The 23,620-nt window shown below is 45.5% G+C and overlaps 1 long non-coding RNA gene across 2 annotated transcripts; it reads right to left on the bottom strand.

Moving 5' to 3' along the window:
* Nucleotides 1–915: 915 nt before the first annotated feature.
* LOC110212986 (uncharacterized) lies at nt 916–18,799 on the bottom strand. Of its 2 annotated transcripts, XR_002325838.2 has the most exons (4): nt 18,642–18,799; nt 10,387–10,590; nt 9,295–9,412; nt 916–3,381 (listed from the first exon to the last, which is right to left on the bottom strand). It is a non-coding gene; the product is annotated as an uncharacterized LOC110212986 (long non-coding RNA). The 2 variants fall into 2 exon arrangements; XR_013485166.1 differs by lacking the exon at nt 916–3,381 and having other exon boundaries at nt 8,404–9,412.
* Nucleotides 18,800–23,620: the final 4,821 nt, after the last annotated feature.

Raw genomic sequence — 23,620 nt, 5'->3', positions numbered from 1 at the left:
AGTGAGGCAATAGGTGCTGTGCTTTGTAAACCTAAAAGTGTGATAGAAATGCTGGCTATTATTATATCACACTACTGAATCATTCAGAGCTCTGTTTAGAGTCTAATAAAACCCTGAGGTCTTTTTCATACAAATTATTATCTAACTATGCCTCCTCTATCCCGTACTTGTGAAGCTGATTTTTTTTTTTAGGCAATTGGGGTTAAGTGAATTGCCCAAGGTCACACAGCTAGTAAGTGTCAAGTGTTTGGTCTGAGGACAGATTTGAACTCAGGTCCTCCTGACTTCAGGGCTGGTGCTCTATGCACTGCACCACCTAGCTGCCCCTAAAGGATATAGGCATTTTAGCCACTTTTTTTTCCTTCTTTTTAGGCAATTGGGGTTAAGTGACTTGCCCAGGGTCACACAGCTAGTAAGTGTCAAGTGTTTGGTCTGAGGTCAGGTTCTTCTGACTTCAAGGCCAGTGCTCTATCCACTGCGCCACCTTGCTGCCGCTGAAGCTGATTTTTTGGACTAAAAAATAGGATTTTGTATTAAATTTTCTCTCTTTAGATTCAACCCAACTATCCAGTGCACTGAAATAATTTTGAATCTTTATTTTTATCCGATATGTTAGCTTTTCTTCTCAGATTTGTGTAATCAGCAGATTTGATAAGCATTCCATCTATGATTTCATTCAAATCCTTAATTAGAAAATTCTAAACAGCATTGGAAAAGAAACCAATCTTTGGGGCCACTTCAGCCTTCCCCAAGTAAAAAATTAAGCAGTTTTGAACCCACCTAATTGTCTAGCCCCTCATCTCTATTTTCTCTACAAGAGTAGGATGAGTCACTTTCTTTTTTTTGTTCCCTCTACTGTTTATTAAATTTTTTTTATTAATTTATTTTGATTTATCAATAATCACTTCCATACCCTTTTGAGTTTAAAATTTTTCTTCCCCTCCTTCCCCACCATCCTCTCCAAGACAGTGCACAATCTGATATAAGCTATAATATATACATTCTTATTAAAGCATTTTCACAATAGTGATGTTGTAAGTAAAAATTAGAACCAATAGGAGGAACCATCAGAAAGAGGAAACAAAACTCAACAGAAGAGAAAAAATTGCACTTCAACTTCCATAGTTCTTTCTTTGGATGTGCATAGCATTTTCCATCAGGAGGCCTTTGGAGATGTCTTAGATCATTGCATTGCTGGGAAGGGTTCAGTTTAACAATATTAGTCATTACATAACATGGCTGTTACTGTGTACGACGTTCTCCTGGTTCTGTTCACTTCACTCAGCATCAGACCATACAGTTCTTTCCAGGTTTTTCTGAAGTCAGCCTGTTCATCATTTCTTAGAGCACAATAGTATTCCATTACATTCACATACCACAACTTGCTCAGCCATTCCCCAGTTGATAGGCATCTGATGCGTCACTTTCTGAAGTGCTTAACTGAAATCTAGATATCTACAGCGTGCCAGAGGGTCTGGTGGCCCTCTGTTCCTGGGGGACACCACATTTATCCTAGATTTCCCTGATCATAGGACCATAGTATAGAATGCCTTCTGGTCTACTCCTCCAACTTGCATTCAGACTCACATTTGGGTCCATCCAGAGGGAAAATAATATGCTTGGTTCTAGAGCTAACTGTATGAAGTCATCCTTCTAAAATGATACAGTTCATGAGCCCCCACTGATGCGGTTCCCATTGATAAACACCAAAGAGGTAAAATTAGATTTTTTTTGGAGACTGGATCCCCTTGCTTCACCCCAATTGGAAGTCCAGAAGCAACTCATGGGCCTGATCCTGATACTGATTGGCATTGAAACTTTCACCTGGCCCTGTCTTTCCAACCTTGGCTCTTTCAGTCCTCCTTAGGAAGCCTGATGGTCTTCTGCTCCTGAAGGCTCACTTCATTTGTACCAGACCTAGTGCAAACACCTGATTGGCTTTAGTACTACCGCAGTTCAGATCTCCTCAGCTCAAGTCATCCACCAGCCTCAGCTTACCCAGCAGCATGGACAAGTGTGTGCCACCAACCCTGGCCATGATTAGATAATAATCCCTGGCCTAATTAGATATTTATTAAAATAGAGGAGGGGGAAAAGTACCTGCAAAATCTTCACCACCAAAAATTTAGGGCATAATCTCCCTCAAATTCACAAAGTATCTATCTGTGGGAAGAGTGGCAAGGCACATGTATAGAATTCCTCTATGGCAAGCCAATTCATAACTCCTGATATTGCAGGGTCTGGGCATCCTTTTTCTTCTTTAGGGTCTTTAGTATCTCTTCTGGATGAGTTGCTCTGTTGAATTCCAGAGTCGGCTCCTTTTCTATAGTCTGATTTTTTTCTCTGTTATCAGAGGTCGTGCTCCTTAAACATGCTCCACTCCTCTGGTGATTATCTTTCTGTATCTGTATCTCTCTGGGGTGTATGTCCCCATTCCCCATTGGATGCAGAATCTCCTATTGATCCAGTGACTTCCCTACTCCTCCACAGGCAGCTCTTGGCTTTCAGTCTCTTCTACTCTTCAGTTGCTGAAATCTGCCCAGGGTTTAGCCATTTAAAGCCCCCAGAAGGATGCCTAATTTATTGTTCAGCCCACACCCATTATTCCCTCATGATTTGACCATAAGGGGATTACACAGGGTGTTACACATTGTTGACATGTTAAAATCTCATCATGTTTTACCGTATTCTGTGACTACATCCGATGAGTTTGTGAGGGGGCAGGGGGAATCACCACCAAGACCATAAGTCTAGATGTGGGGTGGACCTTAAAGGTCATCTGGTCCAATCCCTTCATTTTACAAGTGAGGGAAACTGAGTCCCAGAAAGGTAAAGTTGCTCAGTGTCACAGAGGTAATAAGTTGCAGAGCTGGGATTCAAATCCAGGTCTACGGAGTACAAATCCCATCCTATTTCTACCACACTGTGCTGCTTCTTCTCTGATTCACCAGTTTAGTCAAAGAAAAGTAGGTTCGTTTGGCAGGAACTGTTCTTGGCGAGGCCATCTTGGCTTTTTGTCATCACTTCTCCCTTTTCTGAAAGTTCTTTCACCACCTCCTCAAAGACATCCTTGGACTTTGCCAAGAATCAGAGTCGAGCTCACTAGCCTATGGGTTGACCACTCTGCTCCGTTGTTCTTTCTGAAGAGTGAGGGACATTGAAGTGGTCCTGGTCTCCACTGTCTTTCAGAGATCAACAGCAGTGGCTTCGCAGTCCCCTTTGCCAATCGCTTCGCAGCCCAGGGATTGCATTTGGCCTGGATCGGTGACTTGAATTCCCTGAGTGCAGCTGGGGCTCCCTTAACAGCTCCTCGCTTTTATTGGGGTCCAACTTCCTGTTCAGTGTTTATGTTCTTTTCAGTCCAAACATCCTTCTCCTTGGCTGAAAAAACAAGAGACAAAGTAAGTTCAGTTAGGTCTTCCTTCTTTTTGTCATCTGTTACCATCATCACTTCCATGTTGAATATCATCCCATCTTTGATATTCTTCTTGCTTCTGACCATAACTAAAACTCCTTTTAGTATTCCTTACCACTCATGGCCAGCCTTTAGTGATACTTATGCTTTCTAACTGGACTTCACTATTGGAGGGGTTATCCATTTAGAGCTGAAAAAAGACCTTAGAGGTCACTGAGTCCAAAGCCCTCCTTTTACAGGTGGGGAAACCAAGGCATAGTGAGCTGAAGTAACTTTTATGAGCCAGGATTTGAACCCAGGTTTTCCTGACTCCAAGTCCAATGCCCTATTTGCCACACTCCTCTGCTTTTCTAGCTGCCTCCCCCAGGACCCACCAACCACCACTACTTCTCTGTCTTTCCTCACACCCTTCTTGAGTGGCCTCTTTTAGGAGGGCCCTTTCAGAGAGGGTCTAGCTCTTCGCCCCACCTCATACACATACCTCCAATAGGAAGAGCATGGTGTCTCTTTCTTAGCTTCACAAGGTCACTGGTCATTCTCATTCTCTTCCTTCTCCAATATTTTGGAGTACTTTTTGGAGATAAATTTGAATTCTCCAAATTCACATCTAGGCAGAACCTTGTTTACAAAGCCCTTCCAACAACTGACCTTCATAAGCTTACACGCTATTGGAGTGAAGCAACATGAACCCCTAAGTCAATACTAAATATATAAGAAGCAAATAGAAAGTAATTGGGAAATGGAGGGGTGGGGCAAGTGCTTATGCTTGGGGGGAGTAAGAAAGAGGCCTCTTGTAGGACTTGTACCTGCCATGAGACAGCCAGAGGAATCCCAGAAGTGTCTTGCAGCCAGAGTGGGCCTGGTCTAGCTGGGCTTTCCTTTGCTGTAGAGGGTCCTGAGTTGACTGGTTGACTTGACTTTTGGGAGGGCCCAAGGGTCCAGTTTAGCCTTAACCATGGGATGACATGGCATCTGTTCTAGAACAGACCTTGAAATTTGGTCTGGAAGACTTATGATCTCTTCTGGTCACTGCAAGCGGGGAATTAAGATTCTGGCCCAGAAGGACCAGGTGCTGTTTGCTCGGCTATCAGCCAGTCACGCCCTGCTCCTCCCTTTTACTCCCTGGTCCCCAATGTAGGGTGCAGAAGTTATCTTCAATGAAGAAACAGGCTCTCATTTTAACGTCCACTGTGGAACCCTCTTATGGACAAGCTGATGATTACCCTGGACTTGGCTGTACCTGGGATGAAATCAGAGCCCTGTAGCCATCGCTGGATTCAGAAAAAGGCTGAGGTGGCCCTGGTACAGTCTCTTCCCAGACTCTGCCCGCTCTCATGCCATCTCCAGTTCATTGCCTCCCAAGCTAATTCCCCTTCCTAAGTAGCTCTGACTGCTTTCTCCTTCTCTTGGGAGACAAGCCCAGCCACTGCCTTGGTTCAGCCCTCAGCTTCTCTCACCTGCCTCCTAATTGGCTTCTCTGCTTCTTGTCTTTCTGCCCTTCAGTCCATCTGGACAAACTGATCTTCCTGAAGCATGGGCCTGACTACACCCTTCCCCACTCACAAGAAGCCTCAGTGACTCCATCTTACTCTCATGATAATAATAGCTAACATTTATATAGTGCCCACCATGTGTCAGGCACTGTGCTAAGCACTACAATTAGTATCTCATTTGATCTTCACAACAAGGGAGCAAGGCACTATTATTATTATTATTATTATTATTATTATTATCCCCATTTTACAGATGATGAAACTGAGGAAGATAGAGATTCAGTGACTTGCCCGGGCTCACAGAGTTAGTAAGCATCTGAGGCTGGATTTGAACTCAGGTCTTCCAGACTCCAGGCTCACTGTTCCACTTAGCTACAGAATCTTCTGTTTGGCATCTAAGGCTTTTATAATCTGGCTCCAGCCGATCTTCCCTGTTATTGAACATTACTCACATTTATGCAATCTATATTCCAGCCAAACTGGAGAACTTCCCATTCTTCGTGTGTGTTATGACATCCCCTCCCTCCCCCTCTTGGAGTCCCTGGCTTTCTCTAGGTCTCAGTTCAGGTTATACTTCCCCTTTGGAGACCTTAAGTTAGTACTTAATAAATGCTATTCATTCATTCATTCAGTCAGTCAGTCAATCCCTCCCTGCTCTACCAGGCAAGTATCTCACTAGGGAATTGCACAATTTCCAGATAACACTCGTTTCCTTGTTGTCCCTTTCTTTGGGCTCGGCTGGATCACATTCCGCCTCCCCATTGGCTCCTCCATTGCATGCTATCAAAGGCCATGTTTATCAGGTCACTTGAGTGAAGCTTGGACAAGAGGAAAAAGGAAGTCATGAGATCCCTGAAGGAGCCAGACTGTTCCTGGGGCCCAATTAACTGTCTCTGTGCTGGGCTTCACCTTCTCTCCCTGGTCTCTCTTCTCTTGGATGCCAGCTTCCCAAAGGAGGATTCCAGGGCAAGATGGAGCCTGAGGGAGGGAGGAGTTGCCTATAAATTCCTGAAACCTGCTGGGGGCCAGGGAGGGATGGAGGAGGGAGGGAGCCTGGATGGGTTGTCCCGGGGCCTCTTCTTGCTCCCTCCTGCCCAGTACTCATCAGGGATGTGGAGGAATCCACTGGAGCCAGCCCACGCCTCTTGGTGACCTTGTTCTTAGGGGTCCAGGAGGGAGGAAGAGAATCCAGGAATGTCCTTCCTCCCCACTCCCCAACCAATGTCTGGACCACTTTCTGTGCTTGAGCTACCAGTGGAAGGAGGGCAGAGACAGAGTCCAGGGAAACTGGTCAGGGAGGCAGAAATCCAGGACGCTTGGCCCTCTGAGAGGTAGGATAGCCAAGTCATGGCCCCGTGGAGTGAGCATAAACTGTGAACTTAGTGCTCAAACTACTGAACCTTACTGAGCTTTCATTTCCTCATCCATAAAATGGGAATAATGATAGTCTAATGCAGTAGAAAGAGTCAGCGGCCCTAGGTTCAAATCCTCTGTCTTACAACCTGTGCCACTTTGGACAAGTCACCTGCCCTTTCTGGGTCTCTGCTTCCTAACTTCTAAGAGGAGAAGCTTGGAGTAGGTGATCTCTCAGTTCCCTGCTGGCTGTAAATTCTCTATTGTCTGCACCTTGAATGCTAGCTCACACTTCCAATCCAGGCAAACAAGCATTTATTAAACACCTACTGTGTATGAAACACTTGGCCAGGGGCTGAGGATATAAGGACAGATTGGAAAACACTCTGCCTTTAAGGAGCTTAGGCATTGTCCAGTGCCTTTCTCATGATAACTCTAGGGTGCTCATGCCATCAGGATTCTGGAACTCAGGCAGGCAATAAACATTTATTAATCACCTACCATATGTTAGGCATTATGCGAAGCACTGAGAATATAAAGAAAGGCAAAAGACAGCTCTTTGAAGTCTTCTGGTCCCATTTCCTCCCACCTGCCAGCCCCTTTTGTTCATAGAGGATAAAACTGCCCAAGGTCACCCAGGGCAGGAAGCAGAGTAGATGGGATTCTAACCCAGGACCTCTGGCTCCAAATCGAACATCCTCCAATAATAAGTTCACCTAATAATATTGCTTACTCTTCGAAACAGAACGTTCCACTCCAGCCTGGATATCTGCCTCTCAGATGCACTTAGGAAACAGGATGCTTTCGGGTTTCACCATCCTGAATCATTCTATTTTAATGAGTAATAATGAGTTTCACTAGGTCACTGCCCAAAGACCTGGATGGACCATCCCAGCAGAAAGGAGCTGGTATGGCTCCGCCATTTTGCCTTTCGATGTGGAGGCTGGCTGTGTAGGGCTAAAGTCCTGGCCTGGTTCCAACTCCCTCTCCCATGGCTCTCCCTCTGCCCTGGCCATTCCCCACATTTGGAAGGTCTTCCTCGCTCCCCTCTGCCTCTCTTCCTTCAAGACTCAGCTCATTTCAATCACCCCTTGTGCCTGGAGCCTTTCCTGCTGGTGCCCTCCCTCTCAACCACCTCCTGTGTGTTTGATTTAATCTTTATGTGTATTCTGTATGTGCTCGTCTGTATAAGGACTTGTCTCCTCATTAGAAGAAAGTTCCTTCTCGGTAGGAATTGTGTCATTCTTTGCACTTGGGTCCTCATTATCTGGCACGGTGCCTAGCATGTAGTAGTTGCTTAACAAATGCTTGTTGGGTTGGATTGACTTCAGCTGGAGAGAGTTTCAGGTTGGGTGGAGCTGATTGTAGACTGTAAGCCCCAGGAGGCCAGGGCTTGGGTCTCCTCTAAGTTTTGTGTTGACTGATGTGTTAATTGCTTGCATGAGTATGGAGAGATAAACTCACCTCTATGTGGCTCCCTTGCTTTAAGTGGCATAGAAAACTCAAGGTGAAAGTGACTTTATCTGGAACTTAATACTTTGTTAACTCATTCCTCCTGGGGCAAAAACAAACTCATAACTAACTGTTTAGAATCCTAAATGTTGTTTAAATGTGTTAGCACTTAGAGTCTGGGTTTCTCCATGTGTGAAATGGGAATAAGACCATTGCCCACCCAATTGAATTCACAGTTAGAAAGGGCCATAGATGGCAAAGAACTGGAATTTGAGCGGATGCCCATCCATTGGGGAATGGCTGAACAAGTGGTGGTATATGAATGTAATGGAATACTATTGTGCTATAAGAAAGGATGAGCAGGCTGACTTCAGAAAAACCTGGAAAAACTTACATGAACTGATGCTAAGTGAAATAAGCAGAACCAGGAGAACATAGTACACAGTAACAGCCACATTGTGCAGTGACTGACTTTGAGAGACTTGGCTCTTCTCAGCAAGGCAAGGATCTAAGACAACTCCAAAAGACCCATGATAGAAAATGCCATCCACATCTGGAGAAAGAACTATGAAGTCTGAATGCAGACTGAAGCACGCTATTTTCTCTCTTTTTATTCTTTCTTGTGGTTTTTCAATTTTGTTCTGATTCTTCTTTCACAACATGATCAATGTGGAAATATGTTTAATATGATTGTACATGTATAGCCTGTATCAGATTGCTTGCCATCTTGGGGAGGGGAGAGGAGAGGGAGGGAGAAAAAAAATTTGCAACTCAAAATCTTATAAAAGTGAATGTTGAAAACTATCTTTACATGTAATTGGAAAAAAGAAAACAGTATTAAGTGGGGGGAAAAAGAAAGGGCCATAGAGGTTATAGCCTAACCCCTTTCCTTTCACAGCTAAGGACGCTGAAGCCCAGAGGAGAGAATTGACTTTACCCAAGGTCAGAGAGGTCATAAATGGCAAAGCTGCTTCCATCCACATCCCCTGGCTCCAGATCATGGGCTCTGCTAACATTTTTCTTGTGCTAAATAGGGCTGCATTTTTTTTTTGTAATAACAATGGCTCCTTCCATTGCTAGAGCACACAGGATGGGCAGAGGCACTCCTGGCGGTCAGCCAGTCAACAAGACATCATTAAGTACCCACTATGTACCAGGCACTGAAACACAATGCTGAGGATAAGAAAAAGAAAGACAAAAAACAGCCCCTGCCTTCAAAGGGCTCACATTCTAATGGGGAGGCAACATTTAATGTGGGTTCATACATGGTAGAGAGACAGAGCATAAAGTTCTTCCTTTGTGCCAGGAACTGGACTACAAATACAAAAAAACAAGATGGCGCCTGCCCTCGAGTAGGTAACATTCTATGGGGGGCATTTAAAGGGAACTGGAAAGCAGAGGAGGGTACATTGAGCTGGGAATCCTCAGAAAATGGCAATTTATTCAGACTGGCCAAGCAGGAGAGCCAGGCAGAGGGCAGGGACATCCTGAGTTCAGTTGAGCTGGTGATGAAAATGAAGAACTGAAAAGGAAGCAGGTTGGCAGATTCATTATTACAGGGTGTTTGGAGCGCAAAGGTACCTGCTGAATTCATGGTGAGCTCAGGCCAGGTCTCAGGACAGGGACAGAGCCTCTTGAAAGCTGGTGTTGGCAGTCTTGGCTTATAAACATCATCAAAGGCATTCTTTTCCCAGGCTTCCTACAACGGGGCACAATTTTAGCAGCTTTAGTAGCCTCAAAGGCTGGAGTTTCCTAGGTAAGAGAGGCCTAGAGATGAGATGGAGTGTGGGTCAGGCCCCATCTAGAGGACTGGGTTGAGCTCTGGGGGGGGCCACAGTATAGGGGAAATGATAGCCAGGATGGAGAAAGGTCTCAAGTTCAAGGCATCTAAGCATGAACTAAAGGAACCGGGGAGGTTTAGCTAGGAAGAGACTTGGGCAGGGGAGGATCTGAAGGGCCCTCACTTACAGGAGCATTAGCCTTGCTCGGCTTTGGCCCAAGGACAGAATGAGGAGCTGTGCGTAGAAGTTATGGAGAAGCAGGTTAAGGTTCAGCTTAAGGGAGAAAACAAAAACAAAACCTTTCCAAGGACTAGCTATCTATATGTGGATTGGGCTGCCTTGGGAGGCTCCTTCCCCACTCCCGACCGCTTATTGGTAATGTGATAGTGGACACTCAGGTCTGGGTTAGACAAGATGGCTTCTGAGGTCCTTCCAATTCTGACACTATGGTCTCATGACCTAGTTTGAGCTCTTTGACCATAAAAACACTATAGTCCCAAACCACACTTTCCCTCCTTCCTCTGTGTGTGTGTGTGTGTGTGTGTGTGTGTGTGTGTGTGTGTGTGTGTGTGTGTGTTGGGGGTCGGCAGGCAGGATGTATACAGAAAACGTAAGCCTGGGAAATGCTTCTTGGAAGCCAGTAACACCCCAATTATCCTCCCTGGATGGTAGCACCAAGCCTTGACTCTAGCCCACCCTCCTTGTGTGACCTGGAAAACTCTGGGCAGTAACAGAAAGTGACATGTGCAGGGAGGAAGGGCACCCAGCCAATCCGAGGGCCAGTTTGGCCCTTGGGATTTTATTCTTGACAAAACGAAGGGCACTGGGGCAATTCGGCTTCCCATCACAGGCACATTTCCCACCTCCCACTGAGAGAGGGAGGTCAACCAACCTGCCCTCCTGGCAGCAGCACTGCTCTTTGGGGGCCTTTTTCTCAGCTTCCTCTTCCCACTGACAGTGCCCATTGGTCTCACTCCCCTTTCAGCATCCAGCTCTCTTTTTCTCACCAGACCAACTCATCCATTTGGAGCGGCTGCTGCCTCTGACGCAGTAGATGGGCCACCAACGTGTCAGGAATGAAGCCAGAAAGGTGTCTCTACAATAAAAAGAAGGAAAAAACAAAACAAACAAAAAAACCACCACCAAATGTTGGCCAGGAACATATGATTCCAGAGAGGGATTTAAAATGCTTTAACATTTAACATTCTATTATTATTTTTGCCAGCATGTTCCCACTCTCTCTTATCCTTTCCCCTCCCTGCCTTTTTTTTTTGGCTACTTTTCTAGGACTTTATGTATTTGGAAACAGAAATGTGCAACTGACTTCAGTATCTTTGGGAAAGATTTTTTCACTGTAATTACAGCCAGTATTTAAATTCTATTCAAGGTTTAATTTTACACTATGCACGCAGCAGGTCATGGGTGCCGCTGATGTTGACTAAGAAGTCTTATATGATCACAGAGGATGTGTCTGTGTACGATGGCCCCCTTCTTCAATGTCAATGTCAACGATGACTGATGAATTTCTTGGGATTGGAAGAATCGAAGAATCTCAGGGATTCAAAGGGATCCTGGGAGAGAGCTAGTCAGACTCATACCTAGAAGACTCATACCTTTTCCATTCCCCCTGACCAGTGACCATCTATTTCTCACTCTCTGATGAGTCACAGAATTTGAGTGAGAAGGAATATCAATGTCCTTTGAATCCAGCTGGAACCCCAAAGGTCTCCCCACTCTAATATAGAAGGAGACCCTGCTACCTTTCCTGGAAGACCATTCCACTTTTGCAAAGTTTTAATTCTTAGGAAGATTTTTTTACCTTCAACCTAAATTTTTCTTTTACAACCTCAGTCCTTTGCTCTGAATTCTTTTTTCAAGGGTGTGTGATCAGTTAACAAGCATTTATTAATTGCCTACCATGTACTAGAGTTACAGAAATAAAACAGTCCCTAGCCTCAAAGACTGTACATTCTATTTTTTTTCTTAGGCATTTGGGGTTAAGTGACTTGCCCAGGGTCACACAGCTAGTAAGTGTCAAGTGTTTGGTCTGAGGCTGGATTTGAACTCAGGTCCTCCCACCTTCAGGGCCGGAGCTCTAGCCATTGCACCACCTAGCTGCCCCCTGTACATTCTATTTGAAACAATATATACACATATAAGTCTTTGCAAAATACATAGCAGAAATCTAATGCTTGCTCTCCAAAACTTCCAGACAGCTGTTATGCTCCCATCAGACTAATTTCTTAGTTCCTTTAACCAATTTTCACCATTAGCTGAGGCTGATTGCTCTTCTTTCAATACTCTCTAACTTCTCAATGCTCTGATCATCTGATGGCCCTATGATCTCCTTGAATTCAATCTTCTCTCCAAGGTTATAGATGACAACCCATTTCTGGCCACCCATCCTGCTCAGCTCCTGTCCCTGTCCCTTCTATAAATTTGCCAGAAGGATCCACCCAAGATCCTCATTGTTCTTCCTAAAATATGGCACCCACAACTGAATACAATGCCCCAGGTGGGGTCTGACCAGGGCAGAATACAGTAGAGTTACAACTTCCTCATTTCAGGAAGCTATGCTCCTCAGTGGCACCTTAATTACACCATCTCAGACCCTTGATTTCTAATGGCATCAAGGTCATTCCTTGATGAGAACTGTTGGGTCAATAACATTGTAGGTGGTACCATCTTCACTCTGAACATGGTTCAGCCTTGTGCTTTGGGGACAGAGGTGGAAGAATTCAGTTTCTGTGGTATATTGAAAGGGAAGATAAAGGTTTATCACTTAGGGTGGACTTAGTAAGCATTCTGTTACTCATTCAATCAAAGAATTTATTAATTATATTATATGCTAGGAACTGTGCTAAGCACTGCAGATAAAAGTAAAAATAAAAGCAGGGTCCCATCAGGAGCTCACATTTAAATGGGAGGACGACATGCATATCACTGGGTCTATATAAGATATTTACAGAGTGGAGGGAATGGAAGTTCAGAGGGGATAGTTTAAGCAGCTAGAGGAGGGGGGTCAGAAAGGACTAGGAAAGGCTTCCTACTGATTGTGGGATTTGAGCTGAGTCCTGTAGGAAGTCAGGGAACCTTGTGGGTGGAAATAAGAAGAGAGAGTACCCCAGGCGTGAGGGACAGCAAATAGGGAAGTGTTCTCAGATAGGGACTCAGCAACAGGAAACACCATCAGGCTCTGGGATACAGGTACCTGATGGGGAAGGTCAGTGCAGGTTTAGTGAAAGCCACACATCCTGGGCATTCAGCAGCAGCAGTCACCATAATGAAATAGAGAATGTATGAGGAAGAAGACATGTGGGAAGAAGAGAACAGTTCTGAAGGATGCATTGTGCAAGATGGTGTCTCATTACCTGCCACCCCTTGGAGGTACAAAATTATCCTGGGCCCACTGACCCCAGTGTCGAGGGCTCCTCTGAGGCTGGTGATCTGACTGGTGGCTGTTTCCCTGTTTCTGAAAAAGGTTATAGCTGTACAAGAGCTTGGGGCTATTTTCTAATTAGGATGCTCATAGAGGATTCTGTTCTCTGTGGATTTCCCCTCCTACAGCGTCTCACATAGTCACATTAAATTGCCTGATATATGGGTTTGTGCATCTTCTCCTGGGTTGATCCTTTCAGAAATGCACAAAGGAGAGGCATCGTGTCCTTGTTTCCCACCTGGGTAGAGGTCCTGCTGGCCTGTGCTTGTCTGCACACGGTAGGAAGGAACAAGGTAATAGGCCTGAACTGGTCAGATCTCTAGGCGTGACAGCTACTGATGAGAACCAGCCCCAGATGTGGTGATTAGATATTTGTCTGAGAATGGAGCTTTGAGACTTCTTCCCCTTCTGTTCTTGAGGGGCAATACCAGGACACTTAGGGCAGAAGAGCACCCTGTCAAACTCTGATGTATATTTCAGGGTGCCTAATCACCTAAACTGCCATAAACTCACTTTAAGAAATTTAATTTGGTCCAATTCAGCAAGAATTGATTACTATGTGTTACTGTAATTAAGGTAGTAACAGAATTAAGCTTTGGGAGCAGGAAGGTATTAGCTGCTGCCAATAGTTCTAATAAGAGATTAGCCTTTCTCTACTCTGAGGCTACCTACCGGCAGCAGATGAAAACCGGGAGATCAAGAACTTCTGACCCAGACTCTTGTACCAACAATAGCGTCTGCCTCCCGGGGCTGTGAAGAAAAATTAGATGATACACAGACACACACATGCACATCTCTATGTGTACATATATACACGGATAATAGCACTTTGCAGGCTTTAAAGTGCTATATAAATGCTAACCATGACTATTATCATCATCATTCAATTAGCCCTCATATGGCTATGAAACCAGGGTCTTCTATTCTAATTGGACTATTGCCAGTCATTCACCAATATCTAAAGCATGAATGTCAATAGCTTCTTTTGATCTCTTCAGAAGGTGGATTTTTACTGCTGCTCCCTGAAATCAAGGCCAATTTATTTCTTCATTTTCATTTGGCAAATATTTATGACAATAAGCCATGGTCAGAGTCCCTTAGGTCCGGCCCCACAGGAACTGCCAGAAGGCCAGTCCAAAAAGATGCCTTTCTTTTTGGCAAATCTCCAAATGTGACTTATCTATAGATCATGCATAGCTTTCTACAATGGAGGTAACAGGATCTTCTGCTCCCATGCAAGCACTTAAGGTAACAATAGTATTACAACTTTTATTTTACTCCGCAGAAGAAGCAGACAGTGCAAATGTCTGTAAACAAATACAGAAAACTCATAAAGGGCCTCTCAATAGCCCGTAAACAATCAAGACAACTCGACTTAGGCAAGCTCATTGTTTGGGGCTCTGTGTTAAACTGGCTCATTAAAACTATGTCTCTCACGAGTTCACAGGAAAATACATTTGTCCTTCTGTCGTTAGAAGAAGCAGAAAAAAATGTCTTCATCTCCAGATATTGTCAAAATAATGGTCCCTTGAATCTAAGGCATTCTGGGCAGGCCAAGGAGTCTGTTTTTGCCATCAAGGAATTCCAGCTTATGCTGTTAGGCCATTCTCTTTTCTAATGAACTCCTAGGGGAGAACCTTCCCTCCCAGAGACTGTGGGTCCTATGGAACATGAAGCTTGGTCATTAGAGCAGGGCAAGGCTGACATGGGGGGCACGAGATAAATCAGGAGTTTAGAGAGAAATGAGAGAAGAATCAAAGCTGAAGAAAAGCTCAATCATGGTAACTGACACTTTGTGGCCAAGTCCTTCAGTTTCTCTGAGCCTCAGTTTCCCCATCTATAAATAATACCTCTAATGCCCCCCTCATGGGGCTTTTGTGAAGAGCAGGTGACATAGTTACATAGACTGAGAACTAGAAGGGACCTGAGAGGTTATCTACCCCAACTCCTCATTTGACAGATGGGGAAACTGAGGCCAGGAAGGTCAAACAGTTTGCCCATGTGCAGAATTTGGACCTAGGACCTCTGACTCCAGAGCCCCTTCCCTGGGTGAGAGAATTGACCCGAAATCCCAGAGGTTGTAAGTGACAGAGCTCTGCCCTCTAGCATAAGCAAAGTGCTTTGCAAACTGTAAAGTGCCTTGTGAATGTCAGTTATTTATGTCATTCGCATTTCTGTCCCCATTTAGAGGGACTTTACAGGTAGAGGGAGGCTCAGAGAGTCATCTTTGAACTCCAAGGCCTATGCTTTTCTCCCTCCACCACTTCTTCTCCAGAAGGGAGGGGGGAGGGAACACCCAAGGTATAGTGGAAAGAATACTGCCTTCAGCTTGGCCACCTGTGTGACCTCAAGCAAATGACTTCCCTTTTCTGTGTCTCAGTTTCCTGGTGTGTGAAATGAGTGTGTTTGAATAAGTGACCTTTGAAATATTTTCTAGTTCTACAATCCTCATCACCTCATAGGCCTCTGCTATACGGTGAAATAAGAGGGCCAGGGATCAGCAGATTTGGGAGCAGATATCCCTAACTGAATTACCAAAGCGCTAATGGGAATCTTTTTGGAGAGGTGGGCTAGACTTTGTAGGGCACTTCTGAAATCCCCTGGGCTTCTTTGAGAGCGCCCAGCCAGCAAAGTCATGAATTTAGTACAAAGAAGGGAGCCAGGGAAGCAGACTGTCAGCCTCAGCAGTGACTTTACTGAAGCGCTCTGAGGCACCTGCCATCTCCCTGGTGTGGAGACACCCTCCATCGGTGCATGTCACAGCCCACACATGCTTTCTCACTTCTCACATCCATGCCCCAGGGCTCCAGCAGAGCTATGATGTCACTGCTGTGGGCATCCCCTCCAACAAGACCTCAGCCCACCTGGGCGACTCTCAGCCATGCTCTTCCAGAAGTCTGCCCCAGTGGCCCACCTTCTGCTCACTCTTCTGACACTGAGTTCAAACCAATTGGGCCCATGAACTGTTCCCATTGACTAAAGGCACTCAGTCTGTTTGATCCCAAGGAAAAGAGAGACCTTCACGGCACTCTTCTCAAAAAGAGAGTCAGCAGCTTCCCATTGCTTTTAGGATCAAATACATATGCCCCTGTTTGGCCTTTCACAATTGGCCCCAGCCTGCCTTCCCCCGATACCCCCTCACATACTCTGTGGACCCAGACTGGCCTGTTTGCTGCAGCATGGACATTCTGTGCTGTCCCCCAAGCTAGGAATGTGTGACCCTCCCCTCCCCTCTGCCCCTTGGCATCCTCTGGCATTCCTTTGTCCCCGCACAACTCAGCTTAGGTGCTTCCTCCCTCATGAGGCCCTTCCACATCCCCCCAGCGGTCGGTGCTCTCTCCCCTGAAATCAGTCCAGACTTACTTTGCAGCTATTTTGTATTTCTCAGAGTACCAGCTGTTTCCCCCCATTAGGACATAAGCTATTTGGAGGAAGGGACTGTTTCATTTTTGCCCAGAGCTCACTATAGGACCTGGAGAAGGAAATGGCAAACCAGTCCAGTATCTTTGCCAAGAAAATCCCAAATGGGGTCACAAAGAGTCGGACACAGCTGAACACCACCACCACCACCACCATAGGGACTGGCACAAGGAAGCATTTCAAAGCCTTATTGAATTGAATTGGACTGAATTGAAAAGAAGGATACAAAATATGTGAGCCCTACCTCACTGAGGTCATGGGCTCCACTTTGACCTCATCTAGGGGAGGCAGATTGAAGTAACTGAATCCTGAGTGAACAGCTTGGCTCTGAGGCAGACTGACTCTAGGTGGGCCATGGACCTTAGAGGGCTGTGGTGTGTGTTTTGTTTTTGTTTTTGTTTTTGCCAAAGTAGACAAGGGGAATTGAACACTCCAGTCCAAGATGAGCAAAACCTGGTCACTTGTGCACGCTTCGATCATGAATAGACCAGAGAAGCAGCTAGCTGGCATGATGGCCAGGCCAGGGTGTTGGCATCTTTCCAATTCCTGTCTTAGATGTTACTAGTTAGGTGGCCCTGGGCAAGCTCCTTAAACTCTCTGGGTCTGTTTCCTCAATTGTTAAATGGGGATATAACAGCACCTGACTCAAAGGGTTGTTGTGATAACCAAATAAGATATTATATGAAGCACTTTGTAAAATCTTATGCATTATATCATCATCACCATCACTATCACCATCACTATCACCACCATCATCACCACCATCATCACCACCATCACCACCATCATCACCATCATCATCATCACCATCATCATCATCATCACCATCGTCATCACCACCGTCATCACCATCATCATCATCATCACCATCACCATCACTATCACCATCACTATCACCACCATCATCACCACCATCATCACCACCATCACCACCATCATCACCATCATCATCATCACCATCATCATCATCATCACCATCGTCATCACCACCGTCATCACCATCGTCATCATCATCACCATCACCATCACTATCACCATCACTATCACCACCATCATCACCACCATCATCACCATCATCACCACCATCATCACCATCATCATCACCATCATCATCATCATCACCATCATCATCATCATCACCACCATCATCACCACCATCACCACCATCATCACCATCATCATCATCACCATCATCATCATCATCACCATCGTCATCACCACCGTCATCACCATCATCATCATCATCACCATCACCATCACTATCACCATCACTATCACCACCATCATCACCACCATCATCACCATCATCACCACCATCATCACCATCATCATCACCATCATCATCATCATCACCATCATCATCATTATCACCATCATCATCACCATCGTCATCACCATCATCATCACCATCATCACCGTCACCATCACTATCACCATCACTATCACCATCACTATCACCATCATCATCACCATCATCATCATCATCACCATCGTCATCACCACCATCATCACTGTCATCATCATCACCACCATCATCACTGTCATCATCATCACCACCATCATCATCACCACCATCATCACCATCATCATCACCACCATCATCACTGTCATCATCATCACCATCATCACCATCATCACCATCACCATCACTATCACCATCACTATCACCACCATCATCACCGTCATCATCATCACCACCACCGTCATCACCATCATCATCATCATCACCATCATCATCACTATAGTCATCACCACCATCATCACCATCGTCATCACCACCATCATCACCATCATCATCATCATCACCATCGTCATCACCACCATCACCACCATCATCATCATCACCATCATCACCATCATCACCATCATCATCATTGTCGTCGTCATTATCATCATGCCTAAACACAGGGGTTGGTTGAATTCCTTTGGGGTCATGGGCTTATAGGCTCTTAGCTGTAGATCTGGAAATGACTTCAGAGGTCATCTTATCTGACCTCCTCATTTTACAGATGAGTAAACTGAGGCTCTACACTCATGGGTTTCATTAATCACTCTTATTATCTTTATGCGCATGTCCCCCATCCTGAATCTCTGGGTCCTGCTCTATCTTGCCTACATTATGGCTTGGTGGGCTAACCTCAAGAATCTTTGGCCTCTCACTGGTCATTTAGCATCAGCTGTTCATCATCTAATCCAAATCCCCTCAATTTAAAGATGAGGAAACCGAGCCCTGAGAGAAGTGACTTGTCCAAGGTCACTTGGGAAACAGAGCTGGGATTGACTCTTACCTCCCTTGATCCATGATGCACAGCTCTTTCCCACAGAACTGTAACTGGCTGGAAACTTCTAATCCGCCCTTCAGAGTCAAATACAAACCTTTCTCCTCTGCAAGAGAACTCACATTTTAAAAGTTCTAGGCGGGGGTAAAAAAGTCCCACTGATCATTCCCCTTTGAAAATGTGCTAAAATATAGATGCAAATGAGTTCACTTAAGTATATTTTAAAATGCAAATAGGAAAAAAAGGTTCAGCTCATATATTTATAGTCAGAACTCCATGAAGTTTGGCCTCCTCAAGGGAGGACTCCATGTATTTTTCATTCGGAGAGCTCAGTTGGTCTCTGTGGGGAGTTTGTTTACCCCTGAGTGGACTCTTTAGCATTTCTCCCTGGTGCCTTTTATCTGTGTTCTAAACACTGCTGGCCTTTGGGCACAGCTGTCAGGAGAATTCATGATTTCCACGTTTCATGTATTTAACAAAAAAGAATGCACAGTTTGGGACATTTTGTGCCTTGTGAGTGGGGGCCAGGAACGGGAAGCCTTGCGATGCTTGGGGAACCTGGCTGGGGTAGGAGAAAGGGAGCTGTACAGAGACCCTTAGTAATGAATCTGCTGAAGGGCAGGGAGAATAGAAGGTTCTTTGTAGGACCTCTGATCCAGTGGGGAGGTTGAAATGGTCTTTCTCTTAAGGAACAGAACAAAATAATATGCAATTGAGCTTAATAAGATGGGCATCTCCTACACACAGACACTTATTATTCTGCTTATCACTGCTTTAAAAAAGATTGTGCTGCTCAAAATTGTGTGAGTTGAATTTCACAGCCCTTTTCTCGGCTCCTGGGGCAGAGAAGAGGGGGTCTGATCCCTTTCACACGTGACAGTGCTTCCAATACTTTTTTATAAAAATAAATTTATTTTAATAGTATTTTATTTTTTCCAATTACATGTAAAGACAGTTTTTAACACTCATTTTTAATAAAATTTTGAGTTCCAAATTTTTTCCTTCTCCCCGCAAGGTATTAAGCAATTTGGTACCACGTTTACATACTTGAACACAGCCATCCTCTCTCCTGAATCTTTACTCTGCACAGTCCTAGCTCATTCAGTGGGTCCTCCTAAGATCTATCCCTGAGGCCTTTTGCCACCCTTGCCATTTCTCTGCCTGTGCTCCAACAGGGCCCTTCCTAAACTGTGGACCTCATCTCTGTCTCTAAGATCATACATGGGGTGGAGAATAGCTAGATGGCCACCTGCCTCATTGTGGGCACTTTTATGGCGGCCAGGGTGGCCTTGGCATTACTAAATCACACTATTGACTTCTAGTGAGACTCAGAGTCCCCTAAAAGCCCCAGATCTCTTTCACACCAGTGGATATCTACTCATACCTTACCCATCTGGTACTTTGGAAATTGACTTCTTGAGACCAAATTTGGGATTTTGTGTTTATCTCTGTTAAATTTCATCTGTGGGGGGCATTTAACAGAACTATAAAAATGACTCCAACAGGGACTTAGGTTTCTGAACTTCAGATCTTAAACATTCAAAAGGATCTCTCTGAGATGGAGGACCTCAGGAACCATGCCAAGGAAGTGCTGATTGATGGCATCCAAGTGTCCCAGAGTCCATATTGTGGTAGTATGGAAGAAGACCAGGGAGACAGGGAGATACATGGGCTAGCAGACTTTGATTAGAGAGACATATAATTTGGTCTGACACCAGAGTTCTAAAAATCATCCTCCCCAATCCCAGATGCAGGAGTGATGGCTAGATGGAAGTCCATTTGAAATAAATCTGTTTCATTAAATGGGAGGTTCAATGAGTCAGCACTGAAACGTAGAAGCTAGGGAAGGTCATGCAATTGTAGGGTGTATTCAGAAAGGTCGGTCTGGAACAAGGGGAGCAGTGCAGTACCCCAGTCATTGTTCTCTGCCTAAGTCAGGCCACAGACAGCTCAGTGCAGTTGGTTCTGGGGGTCACACTTTAAGAAGGACATTGAAAAGGTGGACGTCGGCCAGAGGAGGGAAACCTGGATGTGGAAGTCCCAAGATCATGCCACAGGAGGGTCCATTGAGGGAATTAGGGGTGTTTGACCTGGGGAAGGAAAGATCTAGAGAAGGACGTGATGGTTCTCGTTAAGTAGTTGAAGGATTATTTTGTGAAGGAGGAGATAGATGTGATCCATGAGAGACGTCCGACAGGAAAATGGGCTGCCTTGAAAGGTGTTGAGTTCTGCGGTGGGGAAGAGGGTTTTCAAGCAAAAGTGGAATGATTGCTTATGGGATAGAGATTATTGTTTTTAGCTACATTCCTAGGAGTTTTGCTAGATGTGAAGGGAAGCATAAGGGCTGGGAGTCATCTAAGCCTCTACTAATCCTTGAAAACAAATGAAAAATTAAGCACATTTTAAAATAGAAGATCCATCTGCCAGTAATTTTAAATGCACTGCTGCAGCCTGCCCTTTGCTTTCAGGAGGGAGCAGTGTGTGGGCAGGTGGGGAGTCATACTGCAGAACAAGGCTTTGGTTTCATTTGCAAAGCTACTTTCAGGGCATCTTAGGGAACCTGGAGGCACCAGATAGCAGCCTAAATTTAGACAAAGCATTCTCTTTAAAACATCCTGCTACTTTGAATGACGTAATAATCTCTGACATTTACCTACCCCTTTACAATTTATGAAACACTTCACAGATGTTGTTACATTTAACTCTTTGAGACTGGAGATGAATTTCTGGGATTTCATTTGTACAAGGAACTGTCACATGAGAAAACTCCCCGGACAAATTCTCTTCACACAAAGTCTTAGAGCTTCGCAGAGTCTAGAGGTTGAGTGACTCCTCCAAGGTTACACAGCTGGCTTATGGCAGAGTCAGGATGTGAACCCAGGCCTTCCTGACTCTAAATCACTTTGTATTCACTTTGCTAGATGCTGGTCCAGTGCCTGCGAGCTCCCAGGAATCAGGCGTGATGTGTTTAACCTGCCTGGGCCCATTCAGCCAGGCCCCTAATAAAGGATTCTGGGAGCACTGGTTTCTGTGTGTCTCCCATCAGGGGTCTGAATGTAATATTATTATTGTTGTCATCATTCTCACATCACCGAGAACACCTGGCGACGCTTTGTTTAACCGCTCACCACCCCCTCCTCCATTCGAAAGTCACCGACTGTCAAAAGTCCTTGTTCTTTGTTAAAGACAGGCCTGGAGAGGCGTGAAATCGGCACCTGTGCCCTCCAGCTTCAGGAACAAAGCCAAGTGTGGGTGGGAGGAAGACCGAGAGGCGGGGGCTTTGCCCACGAGTCTGACTGCCAAGCCCGCCACTGACAAGGAGCCTCTTAATTTTGTTCACTCGTGTTGTTTTTCACTGTTAGTGTTTGATTGATGCCTCTGCTAGGCTGTGGGGACGCCCACTCGAATGCACACTCCCGGGAGAGGAAATACTGCTTCAGTATTTGTACTGGTGTCTCTCGCATTCGGTACCTAGCAGGCACTAAAGAAATGCTGGTGAGGGGCAGCTAGGTGGTGCAGTGGATAAAGCTCCGGCCTTGGAGTCAGGAGGACCTGAGTTCAAATCCGGCCTCGGACACTTGACACTTACTTGACACTTACTAGCTGTGTGACCCTGGGCAAGTCACTTAACCCTAATTGCCTCACCAAAAAGCAAAAAAAAAAAATGCTTGTGGACCAAATTGCTGGCATCCCAATAATCCTCACTCCAAACTTCCCTTATAACTGAGAGAACAAGAGACGTGAAACTGACTGCCTCTGTGGCCATGTCTATCAGCGCATGTGACATTCAGTCCCCATAGCCCCTCACCTCTATATGGTGAGGCTTTGGTTTCTCATCTTATCTCACAGGATTACAGAATAAGAGTTAGAAGGGACCCTAGTGCAACTGAGTCCAATCTCCCCATTTTATAAATGAGGAAACCGTGGCTTAGGAAGATGAAATACTTGTCCAAGGTCACACAAGTTATAAGTTACAGAGGTGGATTTTGAACTCAGGACTTTTGCTCCAATCCAGCCTTCTTTCTACCATGCCATTGAGGACTCTTTTCCCTGCTTCTGAGAATCTTTTTCTAGGAAGGAAATCCTGGTTTGTCCTTCGTTCTGGAAGACGACCGTGACATCAGGGAGATGATGACATGACTTGCTGTTGACTTTGATTTGAGGGAGAGAGGGCCGTGCAAAGTCACCAGCCTCCCTTTCTCCTCTGGAGCCATCTGGGTCCAGTGGCCAGATATCCATCAGGACGACTGGGGATGGCCCAGGATGCAGTGGGAGACCCTGGCCCTTTTAAGGGAAGGTCTTTTCAGGTTCTCACTTTGAGTGAGGCAACCCCCATTCAGTAAATAGGCCTCTTTAAGAAGTGAAGGCCCCTTTAATTAAAAAAAAAATCAAACTGGGAAGGGAAGACCCTCAGGGTTGCTGGCTAAAAGAGAAAGAGTTACTATTTACACCAACTCTGAGGAAGGAAAAGGACTGCTGGAGGATGTTGAGAAGAGGGCAGCCAGAATGGTGAGGCTTGGTTGGAGGACTGGGTGTGTGGGGGTTGGGGGAGAAGACTGGGGTGGGGGCACCCTGGAACATGGGGGTGGGGAGAGAAGCTGTGGCAGCGATGTCTGAAAGGCCGCCCTGGGGAGGAGGGATTATCTTTGGTCTCTTTGGCCCCAGAGTGGGGAAGGAATGAAAGTCTCTAAGATGAAAGTTGGGGCTCAATGTCTGGAGAAATTTGTCCCCAAGTCAGGCCGGGCAAGAATGCGATGTCGGCCCCTCTCCCACTGGGGGCTGGGCTATCTCCTGTTCAGGCACAGGCTTGACCACGTGGCCAAGGAGGCTTGAACCCACTCTGAATCTGCGGTTCTGTGAGCCCTCCCTTCCCACCCGGAACATTCTGGGCTCAGTGACTAACAGAATGCGATTGGAGCCCCAGCCTCGCCAGGTCTGCTCACCAGACCGTCCTCAGGAAGATGAACTTTTTAGCCACAGCAATTCTC

Source organism: Phascolarctos cinereus, unplaced genomic scaffold (assembly GCF_003287225.1).
Source record: "Phascolarctos cinereus isolate Bilbo 61053 unplaced genomic scaffold, phaCin_HiC Scaffold_1;HRSCAF=81, whole genome shotgun sequence".
In the NCBI taxonomy this organism is placed as follows: Eukaryota; Metazoa; Chordata; class Mammalia; order Diprotodontia; family Phascolarctidae; genus Phascolarctos; species Phascolarctos cinereus.
Note: the sequence above shows the minus strand (reverse complement) of the source record. Positions and strands in the feature narration are given on the sequence as shown.